This window comes from Ailuropoda melanoleuca, chromosome 6, assembly GCF_002007445.2.
Source record: "Ailuropoda melanoleuca isolate Jingjing chromosome 6, ASM200744v2, whole genome shotgun sequence".
Taxonomy (NCBI): Eukaryota; Metazoa; Chordata; class Mammalia; order Carnivora; family Ursidae; genus Ailuropoda; species Ailuropoda melanoleuca.
The window spans coordinates 32,450,571-32,467,551 of record NC_048223.1 but is presented as its reverse complement, the minus strand read 5'-3'; positions in this window follow the sequence as shown (position 1 = coordinate 32,467,551).

The following is a 16,981-nucleotide window of genomic DNA, read 5'->3' as shown; positions in this document are numbered from 1 at the left end:
GTTGATGTGTGGCAAAGGTTTGCTAAATGGAATGATGGGTGGCTGCCTGGTTTAGCTTTGGGGCCAGTGTTAGACATTTCCAGTTTACAAGAAAGGCCCCTTGCTTCTCTCTCTCAACTCCCCCATCTCCCCGCCCCCGCAACCCATCCTCACCACTTTCCCATCTGCCTGCTGTGACAGAAACATTATTTTAATACGACATTGAGTCACTCATTTTGCAAAACAAGAGTGTTTAAATTGCAGATGCCTGGGAGAGTTGTTATATTAGAGTAAGTAGATTTCATTTACGGCTCAGATACGATCTCTGATCTTTTTTGTTTTGATAAGGAAGGGTAGAGAGGACTGGAAGGCTAAAGGTGAGAAATGAAAGCCCCTATGGGTGGGGGATACACAAAAGGAATAGATGCGTAAACCCCAAACAGATTTTGCTGTGTCAACTTTTTAAAGCAAGCAGTATTTTTATATATGGAGCGCCCATTTTTACAATGCAGAAATATTCTTTACCATAAGTAAGAAATTTAAAAAAAACAACAGGAAAGTGGGTTCAGGACAGACAGTAGAGCTAAGATTCTGCTTTTTAAAAAAACGTTGAATAGGGGCGCCTGGGTGGCGCAGTCAATTTAAGGGCCCAAGTCTTGGTTTTCCGCATAGGTCCTGATCTCAGGGTCATGAGATAGAGCCCTGCATTGGACTCTGTGCCCAACCAGGAGTCTGCTTGAGATTCTCTCTCCCTCCCCCTCTACCCCTCCTGCTCATGCTCTCTCTCTCTGCCTCTAAAATAAATAGAAGCTTAGTTTCACATTGTTAGCCAGCCCTCACTTCTAGAAGATTTTGTGGGAAATCTGTTTTCAAATTGGGGGTGGGGAGACAGTACTATCTTTAAAAATGCTGGTCGGACGCCTGGGTGGCTCAGTCAGTTAAGCATCTGCTGCCTTGGGCTCAGGTCATGATCTCAGGGTCGTGGGATCCACCGTTGGACTCCCTGCTCCATGGGGAGTCTGCATCTCCCTCTCCCTCTGCCCCTCCGCCCTGGGCTCGTGGTCTCTCTCTCTCTCTCTCTCTCTCTCTCTCTCTCTCTCAAGTGAATAAATAAAATCTTTTAAAAAATTAAAAATAAAACAATAAATAAAAATGCTCGTCAGTTTGGACTCCGGGCTCAGTGCTGTCGGTTTGGAATGCCCGCAGGAGGAAAGCCAAGCTTGCAGTCATCCCATTATTGACCTGGCCTTTATTTCCCGAGGACTATTGCTGTGTACACAGACCTTCACCTTTTACACCCTCTTTCCCAACAGTCTGTGCAGGGTTTTTGCAGACTCATCTGTTAGCATAAACTCAATTATCAGTTTACTCTGATCACAATCACCATAACAGCTGCTATAAAATTTACTTTTACAATAGACATTAGTGTAATCTGGCTTGCAGTGGCTCACAAGTGCTTTCTTGCATCTGTGAGCAGCCCAGCCTAAACGACATTCAGGGGGGGTCGGAATGTTCTCTGGCAGAATGCCAGCACCATATGGGAACTATACTCTGGACTGCATTTTAAAAAAACCAGTCTGTGCTCCATTCAGACCACTTCTCATTCACACCAGCTCAGGGCCCCACCCACTGTAGCATCTGAAAAGCACCTGAAAATACCCACTCCTGTATTTTGGAAACTTGCAACAAACGAACGCAGGCTCAGGGACACAAATGCTGTGGGCTCTCTGCCACTATGACTTCATTTCAGGAGGAAGACACAGCTGAGTTCCTCTGGAGCCTTTCAAAGCCAGGGGATCATTTCAAGATAGGCATGGTTTGTCCTCTAAACTGCCCTTCCCTTCCCTGCAAATTTCAAGCACAGGCTGCACTGAATTACTATTTCACGTAAAGTTGAGGAATTAGATTCTTGGAGCAAAGATCTTTTGAGTTCCTACTCTGGGCAGGGCTGCCCCCCCTAAGGGCATCTAGTACAATGTGTTGGCCTTGGAGAAGGGGGAGGCAGAGCACTGTGCACCTCAAAATTACAACAGTCTGACCAGGACATCGATTTTCACCCTGGAGCTGAGCAGGGACTTCAGGGGTGGGGGGGATGCTTTTGCTGGGCCATTAAGAATAAATAGGACCTTGGGGACGCCTGGGTGCCTCAGTCAGTGAAGCGTCCAACTCTTGATTTCGGCTCAGGTCGTGATCTCAGGGTTTGGCAGCTCCCCGAGGGGCATGAAGCCTGTTTAAGAGTCTCTCTCTCCCCTTCCCCGGACCTTAAAAAAAAAAAAGAAAGAAAGAAAAGAATAAATAGGACTTTGACCCCTCAGAAAGGAGAAGGGTACATTCCAGTTGCTACTACTGTGTACTCAACTGTCCTAAAGCTTCACCATTTTATGAAGCTCACAGATTCCGTGGATCAAGAATTTAGCACGAGTATAAGGGGGACAGCTTGTCTCTGCACCACAGTATCTGACTCCTCGACTAGGAAGACTTTGAGGCTGGGGGTGACCCCACAGCTGGGAGCTGGAATTATCTGGAAGCATCTTCCCTCACGTGTCTGGCGGTTGATAGTGACTATTGGACGTGACCTCAGCTGGGGCCGTCAGCCAAAGGACCTACTGGAGGCCTCTCCCTGTGGCCTGGTCTTCCTCACAGCATGGCAGCCTCAGGATGGTTGGGTTTCTAACTTGGCAGCTCAGGGCTCCAAAAGTGAGTGTTCCCAGATGACGAGGCAGGAGCTGCACGGTATTTTCTGACCTAGCTTCTTTGCAAGTTACATGGTGTCACGTCCAGCAAATTCTGTTAGCTACAAAAGAGACTCTGGTTAGCTAGCTCAGATTTAACAGGAGGGGACATAGACTCGGACCTCTTAAAGGAAGGCATATGGTCAGTTAAAAAAATGTCACAGGCATGCTAAGAAAGCAGGAGACCACATGGGGTGTTTGCAGCTAGGGGGTAGGCTGATGTTGCTGGAATTTTAGGTGTGGGTTAGAAAGTGGCAGACAGCAGGGGCCATAAATGTGGACTGGGGCCATCGTGTGAAAAATCGTCACTGCCTTTGTGGCAGGCACCCTAGCTTAAGGCACATGTCACGGAAGAAATAAATGTGTTTTGTTTTTTTTTTACAAGTCAATCCACTTTTTCTTTCAAGAAATTATATCAGGGTGTGAGAAAATCTGCATCCTGGGTAAATTTCTGCCATTCTGCCTGGCCTGAGCTCAGTCCTCCCTCCTCTTTCCTCTGGGGCTTTTGCAATAGGGAGGGAGCTGGTTCTCCACTCATTTCTGTCCAAGCTGGTATCTGCCCAGATGTCCATGTGTCCCAGGATGGTGATGTGAGCAGGGTCCTGCTGCGCCATCCCTTACTGTAGGGTTTCTTCAGGTCCACTCTATTTCAGCTAAAACTGTCCCCTTCACTGGGACACAGGTAAAATGCGGTTTCTCTCCTGCCCTTCTCTGGGGCTGCAGGGAATTCTATGAGTTTGTTTGGGCTCTCTTCAGTCTACCTACTATGTTTCACTCCTGTGCTGAAACATTTCTAAAACTAGAGACCTCGGGGAACTCCATCCACGTGGGCTGTGACAATCAGGCCCCTTCCCCTCTACAACCTCCAAATCCAGCAGCCCTCCCTCACTCTCTTTTGCTCTGAAAATTAGTTTCCCTTCCCTGAAAAGTACAAGCTGCATTAAATCACACCCTTATTTTATTTTTTAAAAAGATATTATTTATTTATTTGAGAGAGAGGAGAAAGAGACAGAGCACGAGTAGGGGAGAGGAGCAGAGGGAGAGGGACAAGCAGACTTCCTGCTGAGCAGGGAGCCCAATGCGGGACTTGATCCCAGGATCCTGAGATCATGACCTGAGCTGAAGGCAGACGCTTAACAGTCTAAGCCACCCAGGTGCCCCGATCTTCTTATATATTGAAACAATTATCATCACAAACCCGAGGGCAGACACAGAGGTGCACTCAGAACCCCCTTCAAGGAAGGGCTGGCTGCCTGGCTCTGAGAAGTGCAGTTTGTTGTCTGACAGCTTCCTGCATCTCGACTTTTCAGAATCTGGCTCAGCATGTTTTTTTAATTGTGCTAAAATACACATAACATACAATTTCCCATCAGGGATAGAGCACTCAGAGCAGTCCTAAGGACATTCACGATATTATGCAACCATCACCGCTACCTAGTTCCAGAACATTTTCATCGCCACAAAAGGGAACCCCATATCCATTAAGCAGTTGATCCCTTTTTGCCCCCTCTCCCCTGCCCCAGCAACCTCCAAGCCATATGGATTTCCCTAGTCTGGACATTTCATATAAATGGAATATACGGCTTCTTGGGTCTGGTTTCTTTTACTTAGCACGGTTCCAAGGCTCATTCATTGGCTATTGTGAGTAGTGCCACCATGAACATCTGTGTACAAGGTTTTCTTTAAACACCTGTTTTCAATTCTTTGGGGTATATTAATTTGGGAATAGAATTGCCAGGTCATATGGTGATTTTATGCTTAACTTATTGGGAAACCACCAGACTGTTTTCTGCGCTGGCTGTACCATTCGACATTTCCACCAGCAATGTATAAGGGTCCAAATGTTTCCACATCTTCACCAGCACTAACTATCCAGCATTTTGGATATGGCCCCCCTCTGGGTGTGAAGTGGTATTTCATTATGATTTGGGTTTTTCTTTTCTTTTTTTTTTCCCAAGATTTTTATTTATTTTTTTGAGAAAGAGAGCAAGAGAGATCATGAGCAAGGGGGAGGAGTAAAGGAAGAAGCTGACTCCCCACTGAGCAGGGAGCCCCACTTGGGGCTCAATCCCAGGACCCTGAGATCATGACCTGAGCTGAAGGCAGATGCTTAATTGACTGAGTCACCCAGGTGCCCTCACTATGGTTTTGATGACAAATGATGAATCTGATGAATGATGTTCAACATCTTTTCTTTGCACTGGCCATTTGTGTATCTTTGGCGAAATGTCTATTCAAGTCCTTTGCCCATTTTTAACTTGGATTGCCTTTTTGTTGTAGGAGTTCTTCATATATTCAGGATCAGGATACTTGCCTCACCTTTTAAGTTGAGATCCCCGCTTCTCAGGCATCCCCCTGACTAATGACTGGGTAGGACAGTGGTAAAAGTCCTGGCTATTTCTGTCCCATGCTCATCTGCTCTTAAGGCAATCTTTGTGCCAAAGATCCCTGTTGGACTAGCAGACAGTTGTCAGGTCTGTGTCACAGTCAGTGATGCCCAAACCTGCTCCCTCCCCTTTTTTCTTTTGCCAGTGTCACTCCCCAGGAAATCTTTTGCATGCCTACCCATCTCAGCATCTGCCTTCCCTAAAATACAACCTGTGTGTGACAACCTGGCAGAAAAGTTGGCATTTATTCCAAAAGTAAAGTGCTGCTTAAAAGAGTTTGCAATGTAGAAGGAACATAATGTGCTTTTAAAAAGGTTACCATCAGAGTGTAGGCAGAAATGTAGCAGAGAGTCTTATTAGACAGGGTTTCAAAAATTGGGGTGAGAGATGATGATGAGGGCCAACTGAATTAGGAGGTGGAAAATGGTGGGGATGGAGTCACTTGGTCCCCGGCCCTTCAAACACACAGCTGGCCCATGTCCTTACTTGGCCGAGATCCATTATTCTTTTACTGTACTCTTGAATTTGATCTCCTAGGGTTTTAGTTAGGATTTTCCCATTGATATCTGTAAGTGAGACAGGTCTACGGTTCTTTTGTGTGCACTCTTTCCAGGCTTTGGTAAAGGGATTATGTCATCTTCGTAAGATGGTTAGTGTCCCATTTTCTTCTATACTCTGAAGTATTATATGTTATGGAAATGACCTGTTTCTCCAAAATTAAAAAATGCGTAATATAGACATAAGAGCATTTTTAATTACAAACTTATCCTTTTTTTGTGATTTCTTCTTAAAACACTCCGGGTGATTTTTGTTTTCTAGAAGATCATCCATTTCACTGAAATGTTCAAATTCATTACCTTTTATATATGCACGCAGGTAATATTTTATAATCAAAATTGTGTTATTGTAAGAAATTTGGAAAAAAGGAGACAATGAGAACCATTTATAATCAACTGAGAGAGAATCAGTGTTAACATTAAGGGGAGGGTTAATTTAAAAAAAAAAATCCTGCATATTTGTTGTTCAGTCTGTGTTAAAAACGGGATAACAGTCACCTGATCAGCCCTAGTTCTATCATCTGCCTGATAGACCCCTGCCCCACCACTAAAGGAAAGCGGCCTTGCAACAGCAGACCCACTTTTTAGCCTGGTATATCTCCCTTCTGGCTGTAGAAGTCTTTCATTTTGTACAGGTCACCAACGGGCCCTCCTATCTGCTGCATCAGATGTTGCCCGATTCAAATCGATTTTTGCTCAAACATTAAAAATGTTAATATGCCTCCATTTATCTTTAACATCTCCTTCCGAATTTCTGTTTGCTTGTCTTCCTTCTTCAAATTACATTTTTTCATAGGTTTATCTCTTCATAATGTCTTTAACAGCTCCTAAAATTTTTATATTAACCTCACTGTGTCCCAGTTTGTCAATTGATAATTTTTTACTTTGTCTTTGTAGTTCGCTTGAAGTAGTCTTTTAGTCCATTTTAACTTCTAGATAAGGCACTCTGTCCATTTATTCTGTTTTTCTTGCCTAGGATTTGTGTTTTTTTGGACAGCTTTATTGAGTTATGATTTAGCTACTATAAAATTCATCCATGGTTAAACAGCCAATTCAATGATTTTCAGTAAATGTACTGAATTGTGCAAACATCACCACAATCTCCCATTTCTGTTGTCTAAAAAGACCTCCCCATAGAGGTGCCTGGGTGGCTCAGTCAGTTAAGCATCTGCCTTCGGCTCAGGTCATGATCTCAGGGTCCTGGGATTGAGCCCCACATCGAGCCCCACAATGGGGTCCCTGCTCAGTGGGATCCTGATTCTCCCTCTCCTCCGGCCCTCCCCCCTCCCTCCTTGCTCTTTCTCTCAAATAAATAAATAAATAAATAATCTAAAAAAATAAAAAGACCTCCCCATAAATAAAGCAACTAAAAAGAAAATGAATGAATGAAGAATGAATGAATGAATGAATGAATAAGTCCCCCTTCTCCCCATGACTGTTTATATTCGGTCCTCAGTCTCTGCTCCCTAGGCAACCACTGGTCTGCTTTCTGTGCCAATAGATTTGCTTTTCTTGAACATTTCCAGTAATAGAATCATATAATATATGATCTTTTGTGCCTGACTTCTTTCACAGAGCATAATAGTTTGGAGGGCCATCGACGTGTCAGTACTGCCAATGTTTTATTTTTTATGTATTTATTTTTTTAGTGGGGAGACAAAGGGAGAGAGAGAATCTTTTTTTTTTTTTTAAGATTTTATTTATTTGACAGAGAGAGAGACAGCCAGCGAGAGAGGGAACACAAGCAGGGGGAGTGGAAGAGGAAGAAGCAGGCTCCTAGCGGAGGAGCCTGATGTGGGGCTCGATCCCAGAACACTGGGATCATGCCCTGAGCCGAAGGCAGACGCTTAGCTTAACGACTGCACCACCCAGGCGCCCCAAGAGAGAGAATCTTAAGCAGACTCTGCTCAGGGATCGATCTCACAACCCTGAGATCATGTTCTGAAGTGAAATCAAGAGTTGGATGTTTAAGCCAACTGAGCCCCCCAGGCGTCCCCCAATGTGTTCGTATGTTCACCTACTCCTTTCTGGTGGTATCGCCTAGATTCAGGTAGCTCCCTCTTAGCACACAGAAGCCAGCAGCTTGCCAGACTAGTGAGGACCCTTTGCAAATCTCTGGACCTCTCCCTCAGTACACTCCCTTATCTCTGGTATATTACTCCATACATTTTAGATATTTTATAGACAATTTTCTGTTCTTCTATAAAAACATTGTCCCAGCAGTGTTTTTAATCTGAGTCCTCAAGACAACACTTCCTCTCCCTTAAAAGCTGCAGAATCTTTCCCTAGGAGGTAAAAATCCTCTCCTCTGTGAATGAGGAGAGATGTGTTAGAGCCTGGGGATGGTCACCGGGCTGGTGACCAAGCTGTTCTAACCCTCCTTCATTGAAGTGAAGCTGTCAGAGTTCTCCTCTCAGGCTGACAGAAACCATTTCTGGTGCCTATCAGGCTTTCTTCTGACAGAAGCAGAACTTTCCTTTGGGCTCACGTTCTAGGATTTGCCGACGGCAGAACCAGTCCAAGAAGCTTCCCAGTGGGGTGAGAGCCTCGGCAGTGGGCGTGGAGCAACAGGCCATGACTCTCTCCTGCTGGCTCAGCCTGGCTCTCCTAATGAGCCCGGAGCTCACGTTCACTCTGTCAGATGGGGCGCTCGGAAGGCATTCTCTGGTCCAGTGAGGACTGCCACCCCAAGACACAGTAGGCTATGCAGTGGCTGTACCGAGTGATGGTAGTTGTTGTCATTGCATGGTTAGAGAAAGGGAGCAGCTGAAGCCGCTCGTGGGGGTGCGGGGTGGTGAGGCACGCCTTTGGTTTAGATCAGTTTAGATGAAGCTAGCTTGCCCATAGTAGCAGGACTTCTGCCCAGCTGTCTGGTCAGAATGAGGATGGGTAGCCTTCTCTGTGGCTCTTCATCGTTCGGGGGCTGAGTGGATATCATTAGGAACATGTCTCACAATTAGTGTCCAAACACACCGCACGTGGCGGGACTGTCTTTTGGACTTCGGTGGGTGGCCTCTATCCTTCAAGGTAGCATCATAGTGAGTGAGTTGGGAGGTTTACCCCATGTTAGCCTGGAGGCAATCTAAGGACTCTGTATTTAGTTCTGTAGGAATTAGAAGCCCTTTACTGACCTCGGTGTGGAGGAGGGAGTTGAGTCAGACTTGGGACATAGGGAGGGAGACCAGTTAGGAGGCTGCCACCATCATCTGCAGAAGACAAAGTGGTAGCCTGGCCAGGGCAGTGCAGCTGGAATGAAAAAGAATGAATACTTTCTTATTTTTTCCTTAGGAAAGAAAAGATTTGTGTGGTAAAATAAACGTACCTAGAGTAGTCAAATCCATAGAGATAGAGAGTAGAACCGTGGTTGCCAGGAACCGGGGCAGGGGCTGGGGAGTTTGTGTTTAACGGGCATAGTTTCAGTTTTGGAAAATGAAGAAAGTTCTGGAGATGGATGATGGTGATGATGGCACAGCAGCATGGAAGTACCTCACGCCACAAGACTGTGCGCTTGAAAATGGTAAATTTTATAACATAAAATTCTAACCTCTATTCTACTTTCTGTTTCTATGATTCTACCTCTTATTTTTCGCTCTTTAAATCTGTGGGGATAGCTTAAGTTCCTTTCCTGCCAGAAGGCTGGGGGATAAAATGAGTGGATATTCTCTTAAGATCTCTTCCAAACATTATTTTTCTCCATATTATCTGATCCTATTTTACAGGCGACAGTCTGATTCCTTCAGAGTCGTGAGATTTTGTTTTAACATATTTTTTTCTAGAAAATGCCTTTATGGTGTATCTCCATCTCCAAATGCTCTCCGGTGTGACTAGCTGTATATCTGAGGAGAGTGTCTGAGTGCAGACACTGCGGCTTCCATAAAACAAGTTCACTAGCAGTTATGAGAAAACCCAGTGGGCAGGTACTAAAATTCTTCCCCGTTACCAGCATTATCACTCTGTGAATATATACTTCTTTTTCTTAGACTCTGGAATAGCTGTAGAGCCTATATTTATTTTGATGTATTTCATAAATTTTTGTATCTCTAAACAGACTTAGCATACCTCGATGAAGGCTCATTGTCATAGCAACGCTCCGTCACAGTGGGGGTAACTGTAAGCTCAACAATACAGAATTCACACACCGACACTGTCTCTATTGGCAAATACAGTATCTCGACCGGGGTTAACTGAACGACTGCCGTGTGTTGGGTACTGTGTTGGAGACCAGTAAGACTCTCCCACAGTCGGGACCCAGAGCAGGAAAGTTACTTGTTTTCTCCGAAAGCACTGTAAAGAGCATGATTCTTTGCAACGTGAGAAATCTTGGTGTTGCTCTTTCTTCAGCCCCAGAGCCTGTAATTGACTAGACTCTTTAATTATTGAATACTTCTCTTTAAGGAAACCTTCAAACTTTCGGAGGGGAAGACATTTATGTTTGATAGAAATTCTTAAGTTTCTTTTTTGCAGTACAGACAGAGTAAGAAAATCCAATAATAGCAATGGCTTATTGCCTTCCTGCCTTGAGGGTGGCTCATCTTCTCACTTGGGGCTAAATGTCCTGTCAAACTGACCATAAATGGTATGAATAGCTTTAATGGAATCTTGTCTCTTTTTTACACTATCTGTGGAAGTTGATGTCATTTATAGCTGACGATGAAATGAGAATCTGAACATTCTTAGGTATTTTCTAATAGTGTTCATTGGCTGCAATTCAGAATTATATCACCCTTTTATTAGCAGAGAGGTACCCCTCCACCCCATTCATGCCTCCAACTAGTATTCATTGAGTGCCCTTTTAGGTGCCAGATACTTTATAATTAAATTCTTAACCTTAGGACTTGGTGTCAATGGTTTGCCAGATTTTAAATTCTACTGGATCATGTAAGTTCAAGTTAATTAATTCTAGGTACTAAAAAATGAAACTTCCTGTTAAGATGAAAGTTAATTTTACAAGATTAATACAGATAGTTGAAAGCCTTCTTGTAATTGAAACGGCTTTTAAGATCTTCAAATTTTGACAAGTTGGGCCAAAATGACTCTACAAACAAACAAACAAAACATTAAGCTTTAATATACATTTCAAATTGTTTTAGGGTATTGGAAATAATAAGGGAAATGTGCAGTAACACACAATGTGTAAAATCTAAGTACATATTTTAGGAAATCCATAAATTGTGGTTTGATAAGCCCCTAAATGAGACTGCTGACCACAGGCATTAATAATTCAGATGACTGTTTTTTATGTTATTACTACAAGTTACGTGGGATATTCTTTTATAGAATGAAGACATGAATTTTCTTTCAATGGACCTCCAACAACAACAAATCTTATTCTATAAAATTCTGTGTTAATGGAGACTCTATTTGGGAGGGAGCCAGAGGCAGTTTTTCCTATTGGTTTTCCTGTTCTGTTAATAAGAATCTGAAACATTTATCTATTGAGTTGAAGGCTTACGTGTAATTCTCTGCTTCAGAGACATTAAAGAAATGGGAATTATTAGTGTTAACTCAACTCGAGCCAGCCATTCAATAGAATTAAAAATTGGAGACAGAATAAATCTTGTGTTCTTGTTTCTTTTCATATTCACGAAAGAAATTGTCCTGTTTAGATGACATTTCAATTTAAAGAAGCTAAAATTTCATCCTCTTTTTCCTGCTTTTCCATTTCTGTGTGTGGGGAGAAATTAATACCATGCAAGAAGGAACTTCTTTCACAAAACAAAATATATGGATTGCCTTAAGATTTTAAAAGAGTAATTCTTTTTTTTTTTAGATATATTTATTTATTTTGGGGGAGAGAGAGAGAGACAGAGAGGTTGGACAGAAGAAGGAAAGTGAGAGGGAGAATCCCCAGCTTCCTCTCTGAGTGAGAGCCTGATGTGGGACTCGATCTCATGCCCCTGAAGTCATGACCCTGAGATCATGACCTGAGCTGAAAGCAAGAGTCCGACACTTAATGCGGGTCTTGATCCCAGGACCCCAAGATCATGACCAGAGCCTAAGGGAGATGCTTAACTGATTGAGCTAACCAGGTGCCCCTACAGGAGTAGTTCCTAAAATGATTTCTCTTGCCCTTGTATCTGCAAGGGGTTCTGAGATAGTCTAAGATTTCAGACTCACATTTCTGTTGCCTTTGTATTTCTTATTTCTCACTGTTTGCTCTCATTTGTGGGAAAATGCAATTCCTATGCCATTCCTATATTAGTTTGTTCCCCTTGACTCTGTCTCTCAATTTTCCTTTAAAGGTTGCCTGGTTGACTCAGTCAGAAGAGCATTCAAATCTTGACTCTTGACCTTGGGGCTGTGAGTTCAAGCCCCACATTCGGTGTGGGGCCTCCTTAAAAAAAGTTACTAACATCAGAATTGGGGAGATTCTTTCAGTATATTCAAANTAGAACCGTGGTTGCCAGGAACCGGGGCAGGGGCTGGGGAGTTTGTGTTTAACGGGCATAGTTTCAGTTTTGGAAAATGAAGAAAGTTCTGGAGATGGATGATGGTGATGATGGCACAGCAGCATGGAAGTACCTCACGCCACAAGACTGTGCGCTTGAAAATGGTAAATTTTATAACATAAAATTCTAACCTCTATTCTACTTTCTGTTTCTATGATTCTACCTCTTATTTTTCGCTCTTTAAATCTGTGGGGATAGCTTAAGTTCCTTTCCTGCCAGAAGGCTGGGGGATAAAATGAGTGGATATTCTCTTAAGATCTCTTCCAAACATTATTTTTCTCCATATTATCTGATCCTATTTTACAGGCGACAGTCTGATTCCTTCAGAGTCGTGAGATTTTGTTTTAACATATTTTTTTCTAGAAAATGCCTTTATGGTGTATCTCCATCTCCAAATGCTCTCCGGTGTGACTAGCTGTATATCTGAGGAGAGTGTCTGAGTGCAGACACTGCGGCTTCCATAAAACAAGTTCACTAGCAGTTACGAGAAAACCCAGTGGGCAGGTACTAAAATTCTTCCCCGTTACCAGCATTATCACTCTGTGAATATATACTTCTTTTTCTTAGACTCTGGAATAGCTGTAGAGCCTATATTTATTTTGATGTATTTCATAAATTTTTGTATCTCTAAACAGACTTAGCATACCTCGATGAAGGCTCATTGTCATAGCAACGCTCCGTCACAGTGGGGGTAACTGTAAGCTCAACAATACAGAATTCACACACCGACACTGTCTCTATTGGCAAATACAGTATCTCGACCGGGGTTAACTGAACGACTGCCGTGTGTTGGGTACTGTGTTGGAGACCAGTAAGACTCTCCCACAGTCGGGACCCAGAGCAGGAAAGTTACTTGTTTTCTCCGAAAGCACTGTAAAGAGCATGATTCTTTGCAACGTGAGAAATCTTGGTGTTGCTCTTTCTTCAGCCCCAGAGCCTGTAATTGACTAGACTCTTTAATTATTGAATACTTCTCTTTAAGGAAACCTTCAAACTTTCGGAGGGGAAGACATTTATGTTTGATAGAAATTCTTAAGTTTCTTTTTTGCAGTACAGACAGAGTAAGAAAATCCAATAATAGCAATGGCTTATTGCCTTCCTGCCTTGAGGGTGGCTCATCTTCTCACTTGGGGCTAAATGTCCTGTCAAACTGACCATAAATGGTATGAATAGCTTTAATGGAATCTTGTCTCTTTTTTACACTATCTGTGGAAGTTGATGTCATTTATAGCTGACGATGAAATGAGAATCTGAACATTCTTAGGTATTTTCTAATAGTGTTCATTGGCTGCAATTCAGAATTATATCACCCTTTTATTAGCAGAGAGGTACCCCTCCACCCCATTCATGCCTCCAACTAGTATTCATTGAGTGCCCTTTTAGGTGCCAGATACTTTATAATTAAATTCTTAACCTTAGGACTTGGTGTCAATGGTTTGCCAGATTTTAAATTCTACTGGATCATGTAAGTTCAAGTTAATTAATTCTAGGTACTAAAAAATGAAACTTCCTGTTAAGATGAAAGTTAATTTTACAAGATTAATACAGATAGTTGAAAGCCTTCTTGTAATTGAAACGGCTTTTAAGATCTTCAAATTTTGACAAGTTGGGCCAAAATGACTCTACAAACAAACAAACAAAACATTAAGCTTTAATATACATTTCAAATTGTTTTAGGGTATTGGAAATAATAAGGGAAATGTGCAGTAACACACAATGTGTAAAATCTAAGTACATATTTTAGGAAATCCATAAATTGTGGTTTGATAAGCCCCTAAATGAGACTGCTGACCACAGGCATTAATAATTCAGATGACTGTTTTTTATGTTATTACTACAAGTTACGTGGGATATTCTTTTATAGAATGAAGACATGAATTTTCTTTCAATGGACCTCCAACAACAACAAATCTTATTCTATAAAATTCTGTGTTAATGGAGACTCTATTTGGGAGGGAGCCAGAGGCAGTTTTTCCTATTGGTTTTCCTGTTCTGTTAATAAGAATCTGAAACATTTATCTATTGAGTTGAAGGCTTACGTGTAATTCTCTGCTTCAGAGACATTAAAGAAATGGGAATTATTAGTTGTTAACTCAACTCGAGCCAGCCATTCAATAGAATTAAAAATTGGAGACAGAATAAATCTTGTGTTCTTGTTTCTTTTCATATTCACGAAAGAAATTGTCCTGTTTAGATGACATTTCAATTTAAAGAAGCTAAAATTTCATCCTCTTTTTCCTGCTTTTCCATTTCTGTGTGTGGGGAGAAATTAATACCATGCAAGAAGGAACTTCTTTCACAAAACAAAATATATGGATTGCCTTAAGATTTTAAAAGAGTAATTCTTTTTTTTTTTAGATATATTTATTTATTTTGGGGGAGAGAGAGAGAGACAGAGAGGTTGGACAGAAGAAGGAAAGTGAGAGGGAGAATCCCCAGCTTCCTCTCTGAGTGAGAGCCTGATGTGGGACTCGATCTCATGCCCCTGAAGTCATGACCCTGAGATCATGACCTGAGCTGAAAGCAAGAGTCCGACACTTAATGCGGGTCTTGATCCCAGGACCCCAAGATCATGACCAGAGCCTAAGGGAGATGCTTAACTGATTGAGCTAACCAGGTGCCCCTACAGGAGTAGTTCCTAAAATGATTTCTCTTGCCCTTGTATCTGCAAGGGGTTCTGAGATAGTCTAAGATTTCAGACTCACATTTCTGTTGCCTTTGTATTTCTTATTTCTCACTGTTTGCTCTCATTTGTGGGAAAATGCAATTCCTATGCCATTCCTATATTAGTTTGTTCCCCTTGACTCTGTCTCTCAATTTTCCTTTAAAGGTTGCCTGGTTGACTCAGTCAGAAGAGCATTCAAATCTTGACTCTTGACCTTGGGGCTGTGAGTTCAAGCCCCACATTCGGTGTGGGGCCTCCTTAAAAAAAGTTACTAACATCAGAATTGGGGAGATTCTTTCAGTATATTCAAAGCCTTTCAGATTAAATAATTGAAGACAACCCCAAATTTTTTAACAACAATTAGGTTTCTGGCTCAAATTACGTCTTTAAAAAATTACATCCACTATATGAAAATAAAAAAGTTCTAAATACCAGCAATCTTGTTTTCATCTGTGAGCTGAAGATACATTCTGATAGGACAAACCCATTTACTTTCCCTGAAATTATAAAATTTTACTTCTTTTTACCGTACTTTTTTTGTAGGTGAAGTTCACTTCAGTTCTAGTTTATTTTCAATCTTTCTATTTCCCTCTTAAAATATTTCATATTACCTTTTCACTCCCTTGAGATAAAGAATTGTTATTGGACAAAATGTGATCCAACCTGAGACTATTTTATATAACTTAAGGGTGGTGCTTAGTCACATTTTATCACTTGCTTCCTTAAGAAAATTTAGATACTATAAATTTAGCCTCTAACCTTCTTCAACATAATACTTATTCTCATTTTATGACATAGTCTCTTCTGTTTTATTTAATGGTTTAATAGAGTCGTGTTTGAAACTGGCTGGAAAGCAATTTCAAGAAATGGTTTACAGGCTACTTTTAATGGGTAGTGTTAGAGTATTTATTGCCCTCGGATATAACATTATTAGTATTATTAAAAATTATTTGTTGATTGCCAGTGGTTGCACTTGGAGTGATGTGAGACATAAAGACGCCATAATCACTGCCCTATGCCCTATATCTGGCAAATAAAAACAATATGTCTCTATACGGTTTCTCTGGCTCTACCCTCAGTGTTTTCTCCTTTAGGGAATGGACACAGTTTAGAGTGAGATGATGCATTTTCACCTTCTTTTTATTGGCTCTCTTCCCACAAGTATTAGGTTCCTTAGCAGGTTAGTTGAACTTTCTAAGAGGAAACTACTCCCTATGAGAAATAAGGGATACAAATGACCTTTGCAGACACATAACATTGATTCATGATTCCAAGACCTGCATTACGTTGGCATTGCTCATATTTGTAAGTGTTGGAAATAACCTTGGAGGTTGGAGCCATTCAAAACTCACTGGAAGAGACATTTCCCCCCAGGAATGAGATAAAGAGATTTCTTTTGTAACATTGGCAAGGACATTTGACAAACTCTGTTTGCACCCAAGCGGGTAAGCATGGCCTTTCTTCAGCTTGCTCATGCCCACTGTATACTTTTATTCTCTGTGGGCCAGTTTACCGGACCATCCAATGGCAGGTACTTGCCAAAGGTCTTGCCCCTTTTGTACCCAATTACAGCTGACAGCAGAATTTCTAAAGCACAGTTTTCCTGCTCTCTAAGAAATAAAGGGAGGAAGAGAGAGGAGAAAGGAAGGAAGAAGGAAGGAAGGAAGGAAGGAAGGAAGGAAGGAAGGAAGGAAGAAAGTTAGTTACAATTAGGCAGTCATTCAAAAGACTTTCTAAGGGGCTGTGCTAGGGTTTTTGGGGGTTGGATAGGTGGCGGTGGGAACACAGAGGTAAAATATAGAAGGAACCTTCCCCAACCAGGATACAGAAAATTAGAGTAAAAGTTGTGTTCCAGTAACTGAAACACAAGGTCGAAAGTGGTAAGTGCCATAGATGGAGTGCTGTGGAAATCCAGAGGGGAGAACGGACCGTCTAGTTGGTCCTCACACCTATTGATAGGGAAATAGCACACTCAAAATATACTGTATCTTCCGTGTTCTCTCTTTTCTCCCACCTTCCATCAACTATTTATCACAACAGGAGCAGATTCTCAGCAGTAAAAAAGTAAAGGCCACAGAATGAGAAGGATACCAAACATTTAAAAATACAAATAAAGGGAGTAAGAATCTACGAGCTCCAGATGTTTCCAAGTTCCTTAAAGAGGATAAAATATAAAAACCCTCTTTGTAACATTCTCCCCCTTCAGGGAAAG